The 23241-nt window shown below is 36.9% G+C and overlaps 1 protein-coding gene across 16 annotated transcripts in view; it reads left to right on the forward strand.

Moving 5' to 3' along the window:
- Klf12 (Kruppel like factor 12) overlaps positions 1-23241 on the forward strand; it is a 430087-nt gene that overhangs the window by 99452 nt on the left and 307394 nt on the right. For 4 of the 16 annotated variants that reach the window (XM_048801307.1, XM_048801312.1, XM_048801311.1 and 1 more), the window contains one exon: positions 4412-4503. The exons of 10 other annotated variants lie outside the window; for them this stretch is intronic. The gene's annotated coding sequence lies outside the window, so the exon portion shown is untranslated. Of the gene's footprint in view, positions 1-1549; positions 4504-23241 lie in introns of those variants that run through there. 2 more of the 16 variants (XM_048801315.1, XM_048801308.1) reach the window with 2 other exon arrangements.

Genomic DNA, 23241 nt, shown 5'->3' on the forward strand with positions numbered 1-23241 from the left:
TTTTTTTTTTTTTTTTTTAGTACCGCAGAGTACCTTTTTTTTTTTTTTTTTTTCAGTTTTCATTTATGCATGACAGAATCCATTTTAACATAATTATAAAAGCATGTATATCTTGTTCTAATTCAGTCTCCAGTACCTCTCATTTCCCTTCCTCCCCACACCCACTGCTGCCTTCCCTCTATTGATTTTTCAGACATTCACCCCTAGGGCTTTAAAAACATTTTTTTTTCTAGTGGATATACATGGTAGTGAGATTCACTGTGGTATATTCATTTATGTATATAGTAAATTTGTGTCTGATTCATTCCACTGTCTTTCCTTTTACCACCACCCCCCTTTCCAGTCATTCCCCTTTGTTTAACCAACTGAACTTCTACCCACCTTCTCCATTGAGGGTTAGTATCCACATACCTTTGGTATTTGGGGATTGGCTTATTTTACTTAGCAGGATAGTCTCCAGATCCATCTATTTACCGGCAAATGGGCAAATGTTATAAAGTCATTATTTTTTTATGGCTGAGTAGTATTTCATTGTGTATATATATCACATTTTTCTTTATCCATTCATCTGTTGAAGGGCACCTAGGTTGGTTTCATAGCTTAGTTGTGAATTTGGCTGCTGTGAACACTGATGTGGATGTATCACGTAGTACACTGATTTTAAATCCTTTGGATATATACTGAGGAGTGAGATAACTGGTGGTTTCATACCTAGTTGCTTGAGAAATTGCCAAACCGCCTTCCAGAGTGGTTGCACCAATTTGCAGTCCCACCAACAATGTCTGAGTGAACCTTTCCCCCCACATCCTCACCAACATTTTTGTTACTTGTATTCTTGATAATTGCCATTCTGCCTAGAGTGAGATGGAATAGTTTTAATTTGCATTTCTGTAATTGCTAGAGATATTGAACATTTTTTCATGTATTTGTTCACCATATTTTTTGTTTTGCGAAGTGTCTGTTGAGTTACTCTGCCTCTTGTAGGTCTGAGAAAAGGTAGTTGAAAAACCTTAAAAATTATTGTGATCTTAACCTAGGATACAGATTACGGAAAGGTAGAATTACTGTTCAGATTTATCTAGATAGAAATTGGTGTGAAGGATATTGATGATATTTAGTCCAAGTCAAGTGTGTATTTTTTTAAACTGTTGTGAAATGTAACATAAATTAAAACTTTAAAAAAAAAGTTATTTAACAAAGTTATAGCTCTTTACTGGTGGTAAAACACTCTTCTATGGAAATTCAAAGATGAGTAAGACCTCTTCTTGTCCTCAAAGAGCAACTTGTAGTTAAATCCTCATATGTTCATGTAACCGTATCTAACTTGAGAATATGTAAATTACAATGATGAAAACCATTCCTTTCCTGTTTTAAGATAGAAAACCTCTAAATATCACTGCTAATTTTTATTTTTTAATTATAACATATGACATGAAATTACCATTTTAACATTTTAAGTGTTCAATATAAGATGATTTTTATTCATTATCTAATTTAAGATTTAAGGGGAATTTATTTTATTTTTTATTTTTAGAGAATCGTAGCTTGAAAAGGTTGATTGGGAAATCTTTCCTTTTTTTTATTAAATTAAAATGAACTAATATTCTTTTCTCTTCCACCTTTCTTCATTGTCTACACATATATTAAGTAGTTGGAATGTGGAGAAGTTTTTTAAAACCTCTCTTTTTCTGTAATGCAGAAAGCTCCCCCATACCCCAAGGTCTTAAAGGAGAGGTAATTTTTTCATGAAATGAATTTGTGATCTACGTGCATTGTTTTTAATAAAAATGTGATGAAACTGATAGTGATGGGTACATTTCAGGTGAGATGAATTACAATTGTTAATAAAGTTGATGTTTTAAGAATATCCTATAAAAATCTTAGCAAATCTAACTTATGTAAGGAAGTAATGTTTGCATTCTACCAATGTTTTCAGTCCTGTTGTGGGAACTCCAGAGGAGTGATTATCTGGCCATTATTAAGTCCTTGGAAAATATATGCCTTTTATAATTACTTGTTCTTATCATCTAACCATAACCGTAGGCATTTAAAATTTAATAATGTCATCTGATCAGCCAAATGCATTTCATTTTGCTTTATTGATTGACATAATCTACATCGTTTTGTGTTTATGACAATGACTATTTGCTCTTAAAAAATGCAATGTATAATCTTGGGTTGTCCTGAATTCCTTTGGGTATCTTTCATGCCCAGTTTATGTTAGTGAGTGAGCACTATGTGCCGGATGGGCCTGTGGCAACAAGTTACTAGAATCTTTGCATCTCATTGGGATATTCATTGATTTTTTTTTAAGAGTCTAGAAAAAGCCACCTGTCCAAAATGTGTAATTTACTAAGTTCCTAACCAAATTTTAGCACCATAAAGAGCTTTCCAAATGACCTTGAAGCTGTAGCAGAGATAGGCATCAGCTATAGCATTTGGACCCTTCATCTGAGTATATTTGCCAAGGAGTTCTTTTCTTGGAAGATAGAAGTGGTTGGGAAGGAATGATATTTGCATAAAGGCACTTCCTTTTGCCACCTTTGAATTATTTTTTAAAGAAGTATGGTTTAATCTTACTCCTGTTATTAAACTGCTTTAAGCTTCTTTCCAAGGATCATAGCCAAATTGAAGGATTTATTTCCTGCCTGTGCTTTAAAACATTGCTGTCAAGCAAAGTAGACAAAGGCAAGCAACTGAGACCCAGCCCCCTTGCGTTTTCAGTGTATTTGCATTTGTTCCTGACTTCTAAGGTATTTTAAATTCCTCAAGGAGTTCACTTGCTTCAGACTCTATTATATATAAATTGTTATCTGAATGGGTTTGTAAGAGATCAAAATAAGTGTCAATTTAGTAAATAGAAGAGCTTTTTTTCCTCCCAGAGCTATAAGAGAAATTTATTTATGTTGAGGACTTAACATAGTTAGGGAAACAGTGGGTTATTAAAGTTTGAAAAGTGTCAAGGAGGAAGTGGGCTGTTTTCTATAGAGAAATATTTGAGGTCTGTAGAAGCTGAAATAATTGATAAGAATCTGTTAGAGTACATAGAGTTTCTTCTAATTTTCTGTGTTTTAGAGAGGTGCATTTGCATTCATGGAAACTCAATTTGGCTTAAGCAAATGATTCTGCCTATCCCTCTTTAAAAAAAAAGTGTTTAAATGAACAAAATAATTTGTTAATTTTTTTTCTGTTATTTTATAGTACATTTCAGGGCAGAGAAGATGAAACATCTAAAGGAACCAAACTAATTTGTAACTATGGATTTAGGATTTGGGAAAACAGTATTTTGTACTATATGTTTTCATGATGGACGTGTTTGCTCTTGGGAGCTGATTGCTGCTGTCATTGTTAAGAACTTGATACACCAAGAAACCTTGAGCATGAGAAAATATCACAGACACTCACTTTTTTCATTTATTGAAAATAAAAGTTCTGCACTAATTATACCATGTGAGTATAATCAAGTATATAAACCTTTTATATTAGCTGGGCAATTGAGGGGCTAAACTATGAAGAATTCACTGTTTGGCTCTTGGTTGGAGTGTGAAGTTGGAATTCAAAATTCCAACTTCAAATATGATTGAATGGGTATGTATATGATCCACTGCAAAGCACATTTTCTCTGATACCTCTTGATTAGAAAATGGTACTGCCGTCATATAGTAACTCTATATCTCACATGTATGTATTCCCATACACATAGGGAAATAGTCAAGCTTTCATATGAAATTTTTTAGGGACATTTCTTTAATTCTGACAGTGTAGATATAAATTTGAAAGTTATATTCTATGAAAAACTTGGTATTTCAGAATCTGGGAGTTGGAGCAGGACCCCAGTGCATTCATTGGTGGTGGTGAGCTGTTAGGGCTTGGAGTCTCTTTCCACTAATCTGGTGGGGACACCCTTAACCTTAGCTCTGTTTCACATACTTCTTTCTCTGAGGTCCCTAGAAATTTTGTTAATCTTTTACCTGTTCATAATAAGCGGTGATGTTTCTGATCGTAATTGCTATCCATCACCCCTTTTCTGCTTTATTGGGTTAAATCATGGTCCTACAAAATGCATCTTTCTTGGAACCTCTTTGGAAATAAGGTTGATTGTTGCCAGTGTAATTAGTTAAGGTCATATTGGAATAGGGTGGCCCCCTTGATCTGTTCTGATTATGTTTTTAAAGAAAAGGAGAGACAAAGACATCTAGGGAGAACTTGTATGAGGGAGGCAAATATGGAAAGGATGTGCCAACAAACCCAGAAACAGCATGATTGTGGCAATCCCGGAAACTAAGAGAAGGGCATGGAATAGATACTTTCCTACAGCTTGAGAGAGAGAGAGAGAGAGAGAGAGAGAGAGAGAGAGAATGAATGAATGAATGAATATGACTTCCCTGAGAATCTGATTTTGGACTTTCAGTCTCTGGAGCTTTGAGAGAGAAAATTCCTGTTACAAGCCATCTCGTGTGTGGTACTTTGTACAGCAGCCCTGGGAAACTAATACACCTGCCTGTAAGTATCTGATAAGAACATAATCTGTTTTTCTCTTGCAAGTCTGTTCTTAAAGCAAGTATGTAATTTTAAAGTTCCCCAAGGGTCAATGCTATCATAAATGATATAAAAGTAGCTTATAAAATTTTTTAAATAGTTCAAGGTATTCTAAAAACAAAGCTTAGAACCACTAGTCGAAGGGCATTTCTTTTCAATCATAGCTTCAGTTTGGTATCATATGGGAAAGCTTTCCAAACTAGGACCACATCCTCAGGGAATCTACTTAGCTAGGCCAGGGTGGGGCTTAGCTCTGGGGATACCCAGCAAGGGCTGAAAATCACAATGCAGAGCAAAGGGTGAGAGCTAGCCTGTCTGCAACAGTTCTCTAAACCCTGGCTGCACACTGAGATCACCTGCACGGCTTTTAAAATTTACCAGTGCCTGAGCCCCAATGCCAGTCTTGTCATTGGTCAGAGATGCAGATGACTCTAAGGCAGTTTTAAAGCTTGTAGTACATTTCCATGTGCAGCCAATGTTGAAAACTGTAGGTCTAAAAATCTTCACATTCCTTTGAATGACCAGGATATAAATAATCAGGATATTTATAATTTCAAGCTCTTTTTTGAGATTTTAATTTTTTTTAAAGTATATAGTGGATGGATTTAGATTAAGTAAGGCACGTCCCCACTAAGACAAAAGCAAATTCGCTACCTGATTCTCCATCCTACAAGGTGCTTTCCCAGACAGCTTTGAAGGTGGCCCCAGTGAGCAGGGTGTCTGGGAATCCCAGTGGTCCCCAGGGGCTGCCGCTGGCTTGAATGAGGGCTGATGTGGTTTTTAGGTTCACCTTGTTTCTTTTCTCTGTACCACTGCCTGGTCTACTTTTGGAAAGCCTATCTTAGGCCCACATTAAGGAGATGAGAATGGAAGTGTGGGTTGAAAAGTGAAAATGAGGGGATTCTCAGTGAGAAGGAACAAAATAGGGAAAATGCCATCTGGTGGAAGTGGGAGGCAGCAGGACAATTGCAGCCACTGGCGGCTTCTTAAGCTGGAGCATGAATCGATTGAGTTTGTAGAGAGGAGACTTGATGTGCACATGTGTGCAGACTTAGGCACTATACAGAAATTTATTTAGCTAGGGATAAATTTTCTTGTGTGCCATGGGAAGTATGTGTGGTTAATAATAATAATAATATATACATATATGTGTGTGTATTTTTTTGTGTGTATATATATGTGTGTGTATGTATATATGTGTGTGTGTGTGTATATACACACACACAAATTTCTCCCCCACCCCCAAGTTCCGAAGTTCCCTGAGCAGTCAATGTTGCCTCTGTGTTATGGGATGACTTGCTAGAAGCTCATTCCTTCCTGTCTTGCAGACCCCATCCTATATTGTAGACCCATCTGTTTGACTCATGTCTGTCTATGGTGTTATTGACTAAGAGGTTCTTGTGACTACTGTGACACTGTGCTCAGTACCTTCCAGGATTCCTTTGTTGCCATTTCTTACATAATGACCACGTATTTGAAGTACATAGGAGGTTTATTTAATGCAGGTCTGTTTCACGTAAGAAGGCATGGACTCAGTGCACTGTTATTGACATTTCACTCTGTGCCGGTCTTCCCGTCAGTCTTGCATGCTTGGCTAGCTTCCTGATGACCACACTTTGTTCCTTTTTGTATGCTTGTTCCGCTGCTGATTTGGCTGCTATAGAACTATTTGAAGGCTGTGGTCTAGCTTGCGATACCATTAAGGAGACTTCATTGTTGGTGAAGTTCTGAGAGGGTGGTTTCTGAGATGAACACTTGATGGCAGTCCTTGAAAGTAATAATAGTTAGAGCTGACATTCTTGTACCTGTGCTAAGCACCCTTATATTAACGTTCATATCAATCTTTTGAGGTCCGTGATAGCACTTCTATTTTATCGGTAGGTGACTGTTAACTTAGAATTGTAATTTGAAACTAACCAAATGGCTGTTAAACAGCTTTCTGAATAAAACATACCAACTTGAATTTGTGTATTTCCTTATATCAATACACAGATTCTGATTGATTACTTTATGCTACTGAAGTGTAGTCACAGAGTTGAGGAGATGTGAGCAGTCTGCTTTCCTGTACCTTGTGCTAGCCAGCCTCTGCCCTCTCTGGATCTGACACCAAAGCTCTTATTCCTTCTCTTGTGCTCCCTACCTCTCCTACCCAGAGTCATTTCTATAGAAATTCCTCTCTTGAGAACATCATGTCCTGTTTGTAACTTCTTCTATTAAAAGTTTCTTAGAGACATGAAATTATAACCACCTGTCAACTTCCAGGACCCTTATTTCCCTTAAACTAAAATAGAGTTAATAGAACAGAATTTATTACAGTAAGTCATCTCTTTTTCACTCTTGATGAGAAAAGTGTGGGTATGCTATCAAGTCAAATGCCTGATCATTCCAAATGTGAGTAGCAATTTTACATACTTATTAGGGACAAATCAAACTGATTTTACTTACGGCACCAACTGTTCCTTTTGAGCTTAGTTCAAAATGCTTTTTTTCTTTCCATGTCTCATTTCACTCTGCATAGCCTTTACCTGGAACCACCTTTTTTCTACGATAGGGTTTTTTTTACTTGGTGGAGCTGTGTTGAGGCAGATTTGAAAGGGATCTGGATCCTGATGGCAATGAAAAACCATGGGATTTGTCAGTTGTCCTTTTTCAAAATTGCAAAAGAAGTGACTGATGTTAAAATCTCCTTTCCAGTCTGTATTTTGATGGGAAAGTCTAAACACTTACCTAATCTCCTTCCCTTTCTCTATTTCTCCCTGGTTGTAAATCTCTGAAAACACATGTCTTAGAGAGTTTTCATTTTTCTTGGTTCTGGCAGTAATACTGACTTGAAAAATCAGAGTGCATTCTAAATCATTGCATTTTGTCAAATTTGCTGCTCACGCCAAGACCTCAAGTGTGATGTATTAGGTATCACTAAGGTGGGGCTGTCATTTTTATAGGATTTGACCTGTAGTGAGTAGAATTCTCATTTTCTTTCTTTCGGAGAGCTGTGATAGGTTGAAGGGGGAGTTGAGAATCTTGGCTCCATCACTGCCTTGGATTACTTGCCTTTTCTCTATTACTTTGGTTACAGGAAAGTTGTTTTAGTTCATGAGCACTGGTGATTTTTCTTTAGAAGCCAAATGTTATTAAATTTCAGAAATTGCTTCTTGAAGTATGTATGCATGAAAAAATATGTTAGTGACTAATGTTTACATTAGATAAGATAACCAAATTCCATGTAGGATGATCTTGTTTTGTTTTTGAAAGTGTTGGGGTTCCAGTGCAGGGCTTCCGGCATGCTAGGCAGGGGCTCTTACTCTGAGCTACATCTCTCTAAGAATGTTCTCCTTTTAAAGGCAGCCTGAATGTTTCTTCCTTATTTCTGAGCATGACAAACCCCTTTAAGAAGTGGCCACAGGCCATGAGATTTCAATCCCCACATAGCAAAATGTCACTTTATGTTTGATCCCTAAAGTTTTTGGAATTGTTGAGATTTTATGACCGCCTGACACTTATATTTAATGTCCAAGCATTGACATTGAGCAGTGAGAGCATGTGGATGTAGGACTCACAGAATCGGAATCCTGATTTGAGTTTGTTACTGTTACAGAGGTTACTGAAAGAAAAGACCAGAGGGGTTTGATGTGGTTTTCAATTTGGACAATTTATTTTGCTTTTGCTGAGGCAACAAAGGAGTAGATGACCTTCTTAAAATGTTACAATTGGAAGCATTTTCCACAAATTCCAAGAAAAGAAGAAATTTTATTTCTTAGTTTAATTACAAGAAAAGATGCAAAATTATATTGATCTGATCCCATCTTTTATTTAAATTTAAATGTATAATGTTAGGTATTTGATTACAAGAGACTTGTATGTTAAAAAGAGCTACTTTGCTTGCACGAATATGTAACAAATCCCATCATTATATACAACTATAATGCACCAATAAAAAAAAGTGGCAAAAATACCCTATTTTGAATAATCTTCTTGACAGAAAAATCTGGTTTTCAGTATGAACAACATAAACGGAAACTTCTTTCTATGATAATTCTGTAGTTTAATACAGATTTGTGATGAGTATACTTATTATCCAAAGAGTTAACAATGAAATGGAATTAAATTCAATTGCTTTTTTGGCTGGGAACTTTTCAATTTGAATCTTCATATAGATGGTACTAGTATGGGGATAGAATTTATACACACACACACACACACACTCACAAAAATGAGAGAGAGAAAGAATAATTTTTTTTTAACTTTTTGACAGTACTGGGGATTGAATCCAGCTACTCTCATGTGCTTGGCAAGTACCCAGCTGCATCCCCAGCTCAGAAATATATTTCTGTATGGATAGTTTGAGAATGAGTTCTATTTGGAAAAATATATATTGTTTTTCAATTTAATGCCAATAAAATAAGTTAATTCTAATTTCAGCAATTTTGTATTTGGCATGTAATCAGTTAAAATTTTAATTACGTATGTAAATATTCCTAAATAGTCATAAAACAGAACTTTTTATTTGCCTCAATTGTTAGTTTCCTACTGTAGACCTCTGAATCCCAAACTGTGTACCTCTACTATATTGCTGTAAATTAAAATGAAATATGTTCCTCTTCTAGCTTAAAAAGAAACTTATTTAATCTGTGCACATTTTATAACTTCTGTTGGATGTATAAAGCATGGCTGAGATGGGATGTTTGTTTTTTTTCTTTTTTTATTATTTTTTTTTAGTTGTCAATGGACCTTTATTTTATTTATTGACATGTGGTGCTGAGAATCGAACCCAGTGCCTCATACATGATAGGCAAGCACTCTGCCACTGAGCCACAACCCCAGCCCCAAGGGGATGTTTGTTTTCATCAGTAAAAAGTAAAAATATGATGTGACTTTTAATATGACAGTCTTGGTGACTAGGCTATGGTAGGGTCAAAAATATGTCTAAATATTTGTATGCCGTGGACTTAAACAAAATTCCCGATGAAACAGAAATGAAATGTTTAGTGAAAAGTACATTTGTGAATGATTTGAACAGTTATCCATTTCCAAAGGTGAATTTGCCTTGTTGAAATTGACATATGTTGATTTATTTCATATACTATATACACAGTAGTGAGCACCCTTTAGGATATTTATCCATCTGAAGTCATTTTTGTAGGAGATTAGTAGGCATGTGTCATGAATAAGAAAGAATTAGCTGGGTGTGGAGAGAGAGAATGAGATTCTAAAGTTTTATATATATATTTCAAAGTTGTTGATGGACCTTTTTTGCTTATATACATGTGGTGCTGGGAATTTAACCCAGTGCCTCACATGTATGAGGCAAGCGCTCTACTGCTGAGCTATAACTTCAGTCCCAGATTCTGAAGTTTCTAACCAGCAAGATATTTGGACAAGAATGTATTGTGCAGAAATGTCATTATGTAAACTGGCAAAATGCCTTCAATACTGAAGTTTCTCTTATTGTAGATAAGAAATATCTACTCATGTATATATAACATATGCATATGTCTGTATGTACATTTATAAGTATACATAGTACAAATAAAATGAAAAGCATAAAAAAAACGTATAAGAACTTTCAAAGGTTTTCTCATGGCCTTGGTTGTTCCATCTCATCTTCTCATGGTCTTCCTTGACATGGTTCAGGAAGGCTGTGTGAAGCTGGCAGGTGCACCTAGAATCCAAGGCCCCATGTGCCCTTCCTGCCTGTAGCAGAGCCTTGGTGACAATCCTGGAACTGCATTCTCTGGTGTTTTCTTGCCTCTTCTACCTTGGGGTAGATCACCCTTGACAGCTTCACCAGAGCCTCTGATGGGTCTTCTGCTGTATGGCCAATGACTTCAAACTCAGACCATTGTTAAGGATGGATGTGCCTACAATGAAAGTACCTATGTGGGTTTGGGTTTCATTTCCATCACTTTTGAAAGTTACCAGCTTATCTAGGGAAAACTTCTTCTCCTATTTCTCCCTGCTTCTGCTCTTCAGTCACCTTTTATGTTAATGTCAGCTCTTGTGTATGTGGTCTACATTTAGCAAATAAATTAAAAGAGAACTTTCCAGTAAAGATAAGAGTTAGAAATATGATTAAGATGAGCTCTCAAATAGAATCTACTGACTAGTCAGATTCAAAGGATTTCAGTCTTTCTGCAGTTGTGTGAATAACTTGTGTTGACTTTTCTTTTTTGTTTTTTAAGGATGATGGTATTTTAGTCATTTTACTTTGTTAATCTTTTGGGCAAAGTATAGATCACCTGCAGGAAAGTGCGTATATTACACATGTACAAGTGGATGAACTCCCATAAACCAAACACATATGTGTAGTATCCACTCAAATCAAACAAATCAAATCAAACTGGAAAATCACCAGCAGCCACTTGCACAAGAGTCAACTCCATGCTCTTATCTCCATAAGGGACTATCTGCCCCTGAAACTGCAAACAACCTGTGCTCTTTTGTGTCTTGCTACTTTGACTCAACATTGTTTGTTTTTGAGCTCTATCCTTACTGTGATATTCTTTATTGCTGTAAAATATTCCATTATAGGAATTTATCAGAGCTTCTAAAGTACTGTTTATCCTTTTATATTTATCTTATTTTTTTCAATCCAGGTGTATTTTACCACTGAGATATATTACCTGACTTTTTAATTTTTAAATTTTAGGGCAGGGTCTCACTAAGTTGCTGAGGCTGGCCTCGAACTTGCCAACCTCCTGCCTTAGCCTTTGGAGTCCCTGGGATTGTAGGCAGGCACCATTACACCTGGCCTGTTTATCCCTTTACTGCTGATGGACATTGGGATTTGTTTCTGGTTCTTATCTGTGAGGTCTGTGCTGTGTTACTGTTCTCATAAGTGCATTTTAGTATGCCATATACCTGTTCTTTAGGTATGTTACTAAGAAGTGGAACTTCTGAGTAAGAAGAAATATTTTTTCTTCATTTTAGCAGATATTCTGATTTTCCTAAATGACTATGCCAGTGTAGACTTCATCATCAGAATGAGAATTCCAGATTCTCACTGTTCTTCATATTCTCTCTCACTTTTTGCTTTCAAATGGCTATATATTAGCCTCTTTTTTTTTCCCTTTGATACCAGGGATTCAACCCAGGGGTACTTAATCACTGAGCCACATCCCCAGAACTTTTTTTATACTTATTTTTGAGACAGGATCTTGCTAAGTTGCTAGGGCCTCACTGAGTTGTTGAGGCTGACTTTGAATTCCAGATCCTCCTAGATTTTGATTTTAATTCTCATTTTCCTAGAGGTTGGTGATGATGTGTAGCTTTCACATGTTAATGGCCATCTCTCTAAGAGAAGTTATCCAAGCCTTTTTCCCCCAATTAAACAAACAAAACTGGCTCTTTTCTTTTTTCCTTTTTATTTATTTGTAATGTTGAGCCAAATGCTACATCCAGTGTGATATTTAGTGGGAAGTCTAAGAAATGCAAAAGTTACTTAGAAATACTTATTCATTTGTTTAACCAGTGTTTATTGAATACCTCTTATGTTCTTTACAATGGGAAAAGGCTAGTATCTGGCTTGGATTTTGCAGTCTAAGGGAGTATTAAAGCAAGTGAAAAAACGTTAAGAATACTTGGTGTTAGGGGCTGTGGAAACAGGGTCAATAGTGAGTCCAATGATAACATCATTGGGATCATAGTAGACTCCAAGTTTACTAAGAAAAGACCCCAAGAGGAGAAAGGGAGCCAAAGGCTAAATGCAAAGTACGAGTTAGCCACATGAATGTTAGGGTGAGGAGTAGTGTTTTGGAAGGGAACAGAGTACAGATATTTGTGTTTGATTTTCCATAATGCTGTGGAGAGAAAGGGCACAAGTGAGGATATATAAATGCGTTGTTTAAAAAGTCTTAAAGTAATCATTGTTATTTACTGAGTGTCTCTCATGTGCCAAACCCTGTGGAAGTCAGGGGGACACTAGAGTGGATAAAAGTAATGATGACATCAAGGTTGATAATAACCAACATTTACAAGGTGCTTCCTATGTCCTGGGCACATGCTAAGCTCTCTGTCTGCATTATTTTATTTAATTTCCTTAGCCAGTTTATGACAGAGGCACTATTATTATTATTATTACTATTATTATTATTATTATTTACATTTGAGGAGCCTGGGTTTTAGGGGGGCTAAGTAACTTTGGTAGGCCCTACAGTGCCTTTATGCTCATTGAATTCATAATTTAGTAGGGGCCTCAGAATTTAGAGAGTTTTACATATACCAACTGTATATGGATGGAGGATTTCAGTAACATTAAACTAGATGTGGCTCTGTATATGATAACAGTGAGTTGTAAAATATTAGAAAAGATAAGAATAAACATTTTTCCTGGCACATGCCTGTAATCCCAGTGTCTCAGGAGTCTGACACAGGAGAATGGAGAGTTCAAATCCAGCCCCAGCAACTTAGGGAGGCCCAGAACAACTCAGTGAGACACTGTCTCTAAATAAATTATAAAAAAAGGGCTGCAGATATGGCTTAGTGTCTGCATGCCCCTGGGTTTAATCCAGTACAAAAAAAAAAAAAAAATACAGGGCTGGGGTTGTGGCTCAGTGGTAGAGTGCTCGTCTAGCATGTGCAAGGCCCTGGGTTTGATCCTCAGCACCACATAAAAATAAATAAATAAAATAAAGGTATTGTGTTCAACTATAACTAAATTTTTTTTAAATAAATAAATACATAAATTTCTAGCAAATGATGATAATGAAAAAACAGTGGACCATAGAAATCATGAGCGTAGAGTAAGGATTCAGAGAGCTTGGGGTTTGATCCTTGAAACCACCATTTACTATTTAAGTATCCAGGGCAGCTCTTAACCTCACGGTGTAATCTGGGAAAGCATTGTCTTAAGTTCTTACTCTGTTCATTTCACAATTTGGATGTCTAGAAAGAAAAGACACATTCAAATTTACCGTTTGTCCTTTTCCTGAAAGTTTCAGTCTGCTGAGCACTAACGAAAAAATCATTTGCACACCAAGACCTTGTAAAGTACATACTTTTGGGCCTGCAGAAAAATTTTGGATTGAACTGAAGGTCCTGAAAATAGAAGGTTATAATTGAAATGTCAGCAAATGTAACTTTAACAATTGCAGTCGATGCTGCTGGAATATTAAATGTACCTGTTAACTACATTTTTTTCTTTTCAGTATATAAATTTTAATATGCATTCCATATCTCTCCAGCCACATTTCCTATATCAATAGTCCCCTGTGGCAACTTTATCTTTGAATACAAACTATTCTTGTTCAATATTTGAGGAGTGATAATGGGTTTTATTCTATAAATAACAGCCCTCAGTACCCTAAACTACAGCCAGCATAACTTTACCTTTTGCAAGAACAATAGTGCTTTATATTCTAAATGGCAATTTTAATGTTTTATTCATTACCAGTAAACAAACACAGGATACTCGATGAAAACTGTTTGTTAGTGTGGATTAGGGCAATCCATTGCTGTGTTAGTGTTACTACATCTTATATCCACTTGGATGGTGTACCTGAACAGCTGAAATGTAATGTTCTGGAGCCTTCTCGAATATAGTGTAGGTTATAATTGAATAGCAGTCTAAATTGTCCAGAGCTGTCAAGAATTCCAAACTATGGAAGAATCCTTGAGAATCACATTTTTCCAGAGCTGGTTTAAAAAGTTCTTGTTCTCTTAGGTTTGCTTAAAAGTCTACTTAGCAAACTTTTCCTTAGAAAAAGGGAAATAATTCCGTTTGTGTGGTTGAAATCGGCTGTTATAGCAGGGAATTCATTCGGGCTCTCTTGTTTACTTTAAATAATGTGATTCTTAAAAAAAATTTCACATACCATTTTTATGTAAATTCTAAAAACAAAATCTACAAGGGAAATTGTTGAATTGCTGTTTCACTAAGAAACACCATTTTTCTTTTTCTTTTTTTTTTTTTTTGGTACCAGGGATTGAGCTCAGGGGCACTCAACCACTGAGTTTATTTAGAGACAGGGTCTCACTGAGTTGCTTAGTGCCTTGCCATTGCTGAGGCTGGCTTTGAACTCGTGATTCTTCTGTCTCAGCCTCCTGAGCACCATGTTTTATTGTGTGCATTTATGTTCCTCCTGGCACACAGTTGCAAGGACCCAGATAAATCTGGGGTCTCTGTGATTTGTAATTCCTTTGTCTTCTTAGATATTTAAAGTCTGCATCCAACAGTACATGCCAAGAACTGGAGCTGATATGTGAGTGGTGTTTAGGGTTTCTGTTTCAGTACAACTGTTTAAAATAACTCTGCCCTTATTTTAAAAATTAGATTTCATAAATAAGCAGATTTCTAATTTCATTTGAGTATCACTGCAGGGCAGTGCTTGTCAGGAGTGGTGTAGCAGTGGTCCTCAACAAAGGGTCTTTCTTTGTTCCTGCCACTGTCTTATTCTGGCTTCGTATACTCCTTCCTTTCAATTACATTAAGAACATTTGTATATGTAGCTCCCTAAGTCAGCCCAGTGCTTCCCAACTGGAGCACTGTGATTAGTTACAGGCATGCTCAGGTGCTGGTTGGCTCAGACAGTTGAATACTGTGAAAAAGTTGGAAAACATTGGGTAAGTATTTTTGTCATCTTTTTAACTTCTGTGACTAAAACACCTGGCCAGCACAATTTTAGAGGAAGAAAAGTCTATTTGGGGGCTTATGGTTTCAGAGGTCTCAATCCATACATTCTCCATTCTTCCGGGCTTGAGGCGAGGTGAACATCATGGCAGAAAAGTGTGGCAGAGGAGTGTGGCAGAGGGAAGCAACTCACACAATCATCAGGAAGCAGAGAAGAGGGGTCTTCACTTGCCAAGTACAAATATATACTCCAAAGCCATGCATGACCCATCTCCTCCAGCCACACCTCACCTGCCTCTAGTTACTACTCAGATAATCCCAGCAAGGGATTAATTCACCAATAGTGTTAAGACTCTCAGAACACAATAATTTCTCCTATAAACCCGCTTGCATTGTTTCACACATGAGCTTTTGAGGGACACCTCACATTCCAAACCATAACAGTTAGCCTTTGGTAACTTCTTTTTTTGGGAGGGGGGCGATGAGGGTTGGGTACTGGGGATTGAACTCTGTGGCACTAGACTGGACCACTGAGCCATCTCCCCAGCCTATTTTGTATTTTATTTAGAGATAGGGTCTCACTGAGTTGCTTAGTGCCTCACTTTTGCTGAAGCTGGCTTTGAACTTGCTATCCTCCCACCTCAGCCTCCTGAGCTGCTGGGATTATAGGCGTGCACCATTGCTTCTGGCCTTGGCAACTTCTTATGTGGCCTGGCACCACCAGGGTATCCTGAGCTTGAGGGTTCAGGGAATCCTTTCAAATGGATGTCTCTCCTGAAATTGATACTAAGCTGTGGGGAGTTGTTGACTCTAAAGGCCTTCTGAGTCAGTGTCTCTGGACCACAGTGCTGCGTGTGCTGCCTAATAGGGATGGTCCAGGTGACAGCAGGCTCCCTACTAAATGCCCTCTCCAAGTAGGCCAGGGATATTTGGTAGAGATTATGTTTAAAAACCTTGTCTTTACATATAGCCCTGTGAGACAAATGATTGGTTAGAGTTAAAACATGTGGTCATTTTTTTTTTAAGGTGCTGCTAGTTGTCCACAAAAGAGCCAGACAGCTGCAAAATTCCCTGTATGTTCAGTGAATCCTTTTACTACTTTAATACATTATGAAAATTATAAACTAGATTATCAAATTTGTTAACTCAGAAGAGTGCCTGAGGAGAAGCACACAAGGAACAAGAGTAAGACACTCACAGGATGGATGAAAATGTTATTGTCAGGAGGTTTGACATTTAGAAATTAAGAAGATTGTTTGGCCTGAGTTTCCAAATGGCACTGTGACATAATATCCTTGGCTGTGTTCGGCTTGAAAATGTGTTGTCCAATGCATTTTATAGCAGCAGTAGAGTGGCTGAGTGACACAGAATGGGTTACATTTTATTAATCTAAATACAGTTATTCTTTAGGACATAGCAGTGGACTGGGGGGTGGGTGCTCGGTTCAGATACATTCTGCACAATTATAGCCTCCAAGGGGAAGAAGATTGAGCTTAATTAACAGGACATGTTGTGATAAATTCACATCCAGATAAAGAAATGCTAGATTAAACAGCAAAACCTCTTTTGAGAGTTTAGTGGACAAAGCAGACATACCATTCAGGTCTATATAACATACAATAAAAGGCCAGGGAAATTCCCAATGTGTTGGGCATGGGTTTTAAATGTGAGACCTCTACTGGTGCTGTCCAATAAAAATATAAATGAAGCCACTTAAATAACTAAGTTTCAAATTGCCACATTAAAAAATGATTTAAAAACAGTTGAAATTAATTTTAAAATTATATGTTCATTCTCATGCAAAAATTTATTGTTTCAGCATATAAAATGATATTGAAATATTAAAAATTAGTTTACCTATCAGGTCTTCACATTCTGTATTTCATCCTTGCAGAACAACTTGCATTGGACCAACCGCATTTCAGATGCTCAGTTGGGCACATGTGGCTGGCTAGTGGCTACTGGAAGGACCACAGACAGTTCTTAGCCTTGTGCCTTTTAGTGCTGTGAGCAGAGATTTTATACTGTTTTGACTCAGGCATTCATGGAAATTAAAAAAGAATAAAATCTGACATATGCTTTTGGGAATATAGAATCCTTTTATTTTTATATGGACTGGGGATTTACTTGGAAGGGGAGGAAGGAATTTAAGTATTTGATTCAGTGAATGAATGATTAAAGGTCATAGTGAAAGTGATTAAGATGTGGATTTTCTTATAATAGTAGGAATAATAATGATGGTATTAAGGAGGTAATAGAATGGAGAGTGTAGAAGTTACTGAAAATTCAAGTCTAATTCTGGAATAGATTAAATTTTAAAAAATAGAACTAAAACAAATTTCCATAAGTAGGAATTCTGGATGATGGGTTTTCAAAATGAGATTACCCTTGTGTGTTTTAATTTATTTGGATCATATTACTGTGGACAATTATAAGCTAGTCTTCTTGCTTCTCGTTCTCTATGAAAAGAGTGTGACATGGTAGTGTATGTTTTCCGGAGATCTGGCTGTCTTTAGGGACTACAGTTCCCTTAGCATAACTTAAGATGACAAGAGGTTCATATGACAAAGTTCTGATCTGCTTGGGTAACAGCAGCAACTGTGGCTTGTAGTATTACTAAGATCTGTATTTTAAAAACAAAAATAGTACTTATCATTAAGAAAAATAGTAAGTTAATAATCTCTTTCTTTGTGTGTGTGGTACTGGGGGTTGAACCTAGGGACTTACACATGCTTAGGCAAGTCTTCTGTCACTGAGCTACACCCCTAGCCCTTTTTATTTTATTGTGAGACAGAATCCTCACGAAATTGCTGAGGCGAGCCTCAAACTTGCAACCCTCCTGCCTCAGCTTCCTGAGTCGTTGGGATAATGTGTGCACCACTACACCCTGCTAATAGTTTCTGTTTTTATTGAATGCCCTCTGCAGATCTTGTTTCTTAGTTTCCCCCAAAGTGGCAAATATAGCGAGGTAGGCGATATTATAGTCCTTCTGTGGATGTGAAAAAAAATTGAATTTTAGAGAGACTGGAACTAGGCCAGGGAAATATAATTCACAACAGACAAGCTGGAATTTGAATTCAGGGCAGTACAAATTAGACCCAGCGTCAGGAAGTGAGTAAAGTGAATTAAGAAAATATGATCGCCTTTGATGAATTCTGTAGTTATTCAGAATGAGAAGGCTGCTTTCCAGTAACTTATGAGTCCCTGGGGCTTCTGTGTGTGTGTGTGTGTGTTTCTTGTCTGTGTCTCTGAGCAAAGCTCCATTGCAAACAGACCAGGTTCTGTGACCTGGTCATTTAGACCTCGTAAACCCTTAGAACACACTTGGATAAATGCTACCCAGAGGATAGCAAGGTCAAGTTCATCACTGGCTCCTGCGTAGAGGATTACGTACTTGGTGACCTCCTGCATCCAGAGTCAGTGCTACAGGGAGCCGCTTGCTCTTCCAGTGCTTCATGGTACTCCTGGTGCACACCAGTCATTTCCACCTGTGCTCCTCCTCGAGCTGTTTTCACTTGTCTCTACCCTTGTCCCCCTCTCATCCACTCCCATTCCACTCCCATTGAGGCCTCAGCCGTCTGGCATACACCAGTGCCACGCAGCTCCTCCTGTGGCTTATAGTGCGCCTTGGCAGGAGGGAAGGAGTATGCTCTTTGGGAATCAGACAGAAGTGAGTTTAAATCTCAGCTGTGCAGTTGGATAGCCATCAAACTCTATTTTTTCACTTGTTATGTGAGGTTAAATCCTTTTCCCACAAGGTTACAGTGAGGATTACTTAAGATAAAGTGTGTAAAGTACTTACCACACTCTCTGATTTTTTTATGCATTGTATTTTTACTACTGAGATAAAATCGTAAGTAACAAACTGCTTTAAATTATACAAGATGAAGTGACAGATATGTTTTTGAGTACTCTAAACATCTCTGGTAAAACTGTAGGGAAAGAAATTATTTACAGTCACAGATAAACTCTGTTAGGATGCTGTGCTTTATTGAACTGTACTTAGAAATCTTCTTTGCTTACCTTCAGAATGCTCCAAGTCCACGAGTACATCCTTTTTTTTTTTTTTTGACCACATCCAGAAGATCATTCAGCTGCTTCTGTGTCTCTAAGCATAGCTTAGAGAAGTAGTGAAAATGGTTCACTTTATAACCCTCACTTTTATCTCCTAAGAATATCTACTCAGAGTGTGCTATACAAGTTGAGAGGAGTGACAACTGACATAATAGTTACCTATTTTATTCCTCACCCAAAAGGCTGGGAGCTGCTAGGAATGAAAAGATTGGTTGTAGATGATGAGTTCATCAATGCTCAATTAAAACTCAAACTCTGTTAGCCAGTATTTATTCTAGCTCATCACATAAGCCCTGAAGACCTGTACATTTTTAAAATGTAGAATTCATTGGAGCCACACCTTTATAAATGAAAAGAGCCTTGATGATCTTATAAGCCCTCAATTTCATAGGCGGAAGCTGAGGCAGAAAGTTTCACTAACTTGCCAACTGAGGCATGGTATTTAATGGTTGTATTGCAGAGTAATTAGGGAAGAGTAGCTATATTGTTTTCTGTAATTTGACAGAAATCTCACCAATCAGGTAATATCTAGGGAAACTACCATAATTCAGCATATTGCTAACAATATGTTTTAGTCACCTTTTGTGCTTCAGTGACCAAAAGACCTGACAGAACAATTTTTAGAGGAGAAGAAATTAGTTTGCTCACCATTTCTGAGGTGTCAGTTCGTAGATGACCAACTCTATTGCCCGAAGGTAACTCAGGACATGATAATCAGGAAGCAGAGATTAAACTAGGCTCAATAGGGACAAAATGTATTCCCCAAAAGCATGCCCCCAGTGACCCACCTCCTTTAGCCACACCCCTACTTTGCCTGCTTTCACCTAGTTAATCCATTCAAGTGGATGAATGCACTGATTAGGTTAAGTCTCTCATAACCTAGTTGGTTCGCATTTGAGCTATCATCCATTGTGTTTCTTTCATGTGTATGAGCTTTTGGGGGACACCTCGTATCTGAACCATAACACAACAGAAATCCCAAACAAAATGTATCTTGTAATCTGTTTGCATTAAAGACTGCTGCTAAATATAAAGGATCTTTCATGAGAGCTGGGGTACTAGATGTGTTTTAAGATGCTTGTCCTCCTGTTACCAAGAGTGGCTCATGTAGCCCCTTCTTGTTAATTGATCGGTTCCCCAGCTAAGAGCTAACTTTGGAGTGACTCATGCCCACTGGCCATCACTCTATCATAAAATTATGAATTGGTCCAATAAAATTCTCTTATAGGATAGTTTCTTTTTTATAAAATGAAACATGCAAACTGACATAAATCATAAACATGAGCCTCAGGAAATTTTCAGTGTAACACAACCATGAAACTACCATCCAGATAAAGAATTTAAACATTCCCATTCTACAAATTCCCCTTGTATTCCATTCTACTCTTTACCCTCTCCACATGTAACCACAATGTTGACTTTTGTCACCACCATCTGTTAGTTTTGTCTGTTTGAATCTGTATAAATGGAACCATACTGTGTGAAGTCTTGTAACTGGTTTAATTTTATTTCTTATGGAGTTTATGAGTTTTATCCACGTTTCCTTATGTAGCAGTTCATTACTTCGCAGTGCTATGTAGCACTCATTATTTGAATATGCTATAACTCAACCATTCTGCTTTTGTTGGGCATTTGGTTTATTTATAGTGCTTAAGTGGTTGCATATAGTATCATTATGATATTCTTACATGTTTTCTTTTTAGTGATTATTGTATGAATGTGTGAAAACTTTTTTTGTGTGTGGTACTTGAGATTGAACCCAGGGCTTTGCACATGCTATGCATGTGCTTTACCACTGAGCTAGTTTCCCAGATCCTCTCCTTCTTTTTTTTTTAATTGATTTTATTTTATTTTATTTTTTAATACACAACAACAGTGGAATGCATTACAATCCTTATTCCCCTCCTTCTTTGATTTTGAGTTTTGTTCATTTTATTAGCTATTATTTGTTAGTGCTTTTGGTATTCTATGTTATGAATCTGTGCCTTTAATGAGTCCATGAAAAAATCCTATTTTTTTCCAAAAAAATTAAATTTAGAATCATTTGTCTACTACACACATACACCCCTAGGAGTTCTTACTGGATTTGTACTGAATCTGCAGGTCAGTTCGAGGAGAATTTACATTTTCATAGTGAGCTTTCCCACCCATGAACATCTTTTATATTTGCAGTTATTCCAGAACTACTATCATTTCTCTCAAATGTTTTATTTTTTCATTGTAAATGTTTTTAACATCTTTGATTTCATTTATTTTTAGATATTTAATTTTTTAATGTTATAAATTTTTTGGCTTTTAAATTTGCTTTTGGTATATTTACCTTTTATTTAGTGACCTCACTAAATTCATGTGTTAATGTGGTAGGAGTCTTCATATTTTTGACTACATAATGTTTTCCATGAGTAAAAGTTTTATTTTTTAATAGCATTGATTTTTTTTTATGGTTTGTAACATTGGCTAGACCTCTAGCATAAGCTGAATTGGGGTTTGATAACAAATAATCCTGTTTTTCTGATTTCATTCGGGATATCTGTCTATGACGCTAATAGTGTTTTTTTAAAAAATATTTTTATTAGTAGCTGATGAACCTTTATTTTATTTACTTATTTATATGTAATTCTGAGAATCGAACCCAGTGCCTCACATGCTAGGCAAGAGCTCTACCACTGAGCCACAACCCCAGCCCCTAATAGTGGGGTTTTAAAGGCTATTCTCTTTGTTCTATTGTTGTTTTTAGATAATGACATTGTATTGCTTTGACTCAGTGCCTTTCTTGTGGCTCTGTGAGATGATAATGGGGGACTGGGAATCTGTTGAGCGTAGATGAAACTTTTCCTAGTGGAAGAAGAGGAAATATCCACAAAACTGCCACAAAGTCAGAATAAATTGAAATTAATTTGAAAGAAATGATCACTTTTTATGATTGAGATCACATGAAAAAATGTTTAAATATGATAACCTCATTTATCATGTACATTGGAAAGAGCAGAAACTAGAGGCAAGATAGATTAACAGGAATCCAGACTTGCTAAATGGCTGACATGAAATGAAAAGTTGAGGGAAACTTTAGAAATAGATCTGAAGTGTTTTTGGAAAGAATAAACAAATACCAGAATTTTTGTTATATGTTGGTAAAAGTGGAAGTTAAAATTTAGTCAGGGACAATGTTGTAGTGAATGGATGTTGATGGCTTCACAGACTGAAATAGTAACCTAGAAGAAGGATTTTTTTTAAAGGAAAAAAAAACAATAACTTCAGTTTTGGGTTCTTGGAAGTGGCTCTTTCTCTTTACTAGGTAGTAGTCATTTGTAGCAGGGCAATCATGGCTGTAAACACTCATGTCTATCACAGTTCCAGACAAATGATAAATGTGTATTGGGTTATTCAATGATACATATGTGGGAAAGAAGTGGAGTATGATGTAGGTGGGAAACTAACTTGTCCTAAATGTGTTCACTTAGGAGTTATCCATGGAAGTCAACAGCTGCAACTCTTGTAGTTGAACTTCCAAGGACATCAGACACTAACAAAGTGTACCTTAAAATTATGGAGCATCTTGGAACACACCCCTTTGGAGGGTTTGTAAAAAGATACCTGATGATAATGGTCATAGAGAATGCGGATAAGTCATTCAGAGAGTTTTCCTGGTTCCTGTCCTCTGTGTCAAATGTACAATAATGATCAGAGACCACTTGGGGGTGGAGGGGATGATAGCAGATTTAATATGAGCTGTGATCAAACATCTGGGGAACAACAGAAATTGACCTGTCACTGTGTGTACGTAGAGCTAGCCTAAAGTTAATAGCAATTTAGTGGATTTTCTGAACATTTTAAGGCAGGAGAAAAATTTCTATGTTGGAACCCAGATATGGTGAAGAAAGGTAAAGGCCCTGAGCCAAATAAGAGTCCTTTAAGAAGAGTTAGCTGGGGGGGGAAAGGGTTGTGGTTCAGTGGTAGTGCTCTTGCCTAGTATGCATGAGGCACTGGGTTCAATCCCTGGCATCACATAAAAATGAACAAATAAAATAAAGGTATTGTGTCCATCTACAACAATATCTATATCT

This window comes from Marmota marmota, unplaced genomic scaffold (genome assembly GCF_001458135.2).
Source record: "Marmota marmota marmota unplaced genomic scaffold, marMar, whole genome shotgun sequence".
NCBI lineage: Eukaryota > Metazoa > Chordata > Mammalia > Rodentia > Sciuridae > Marmota > Marmota marmota.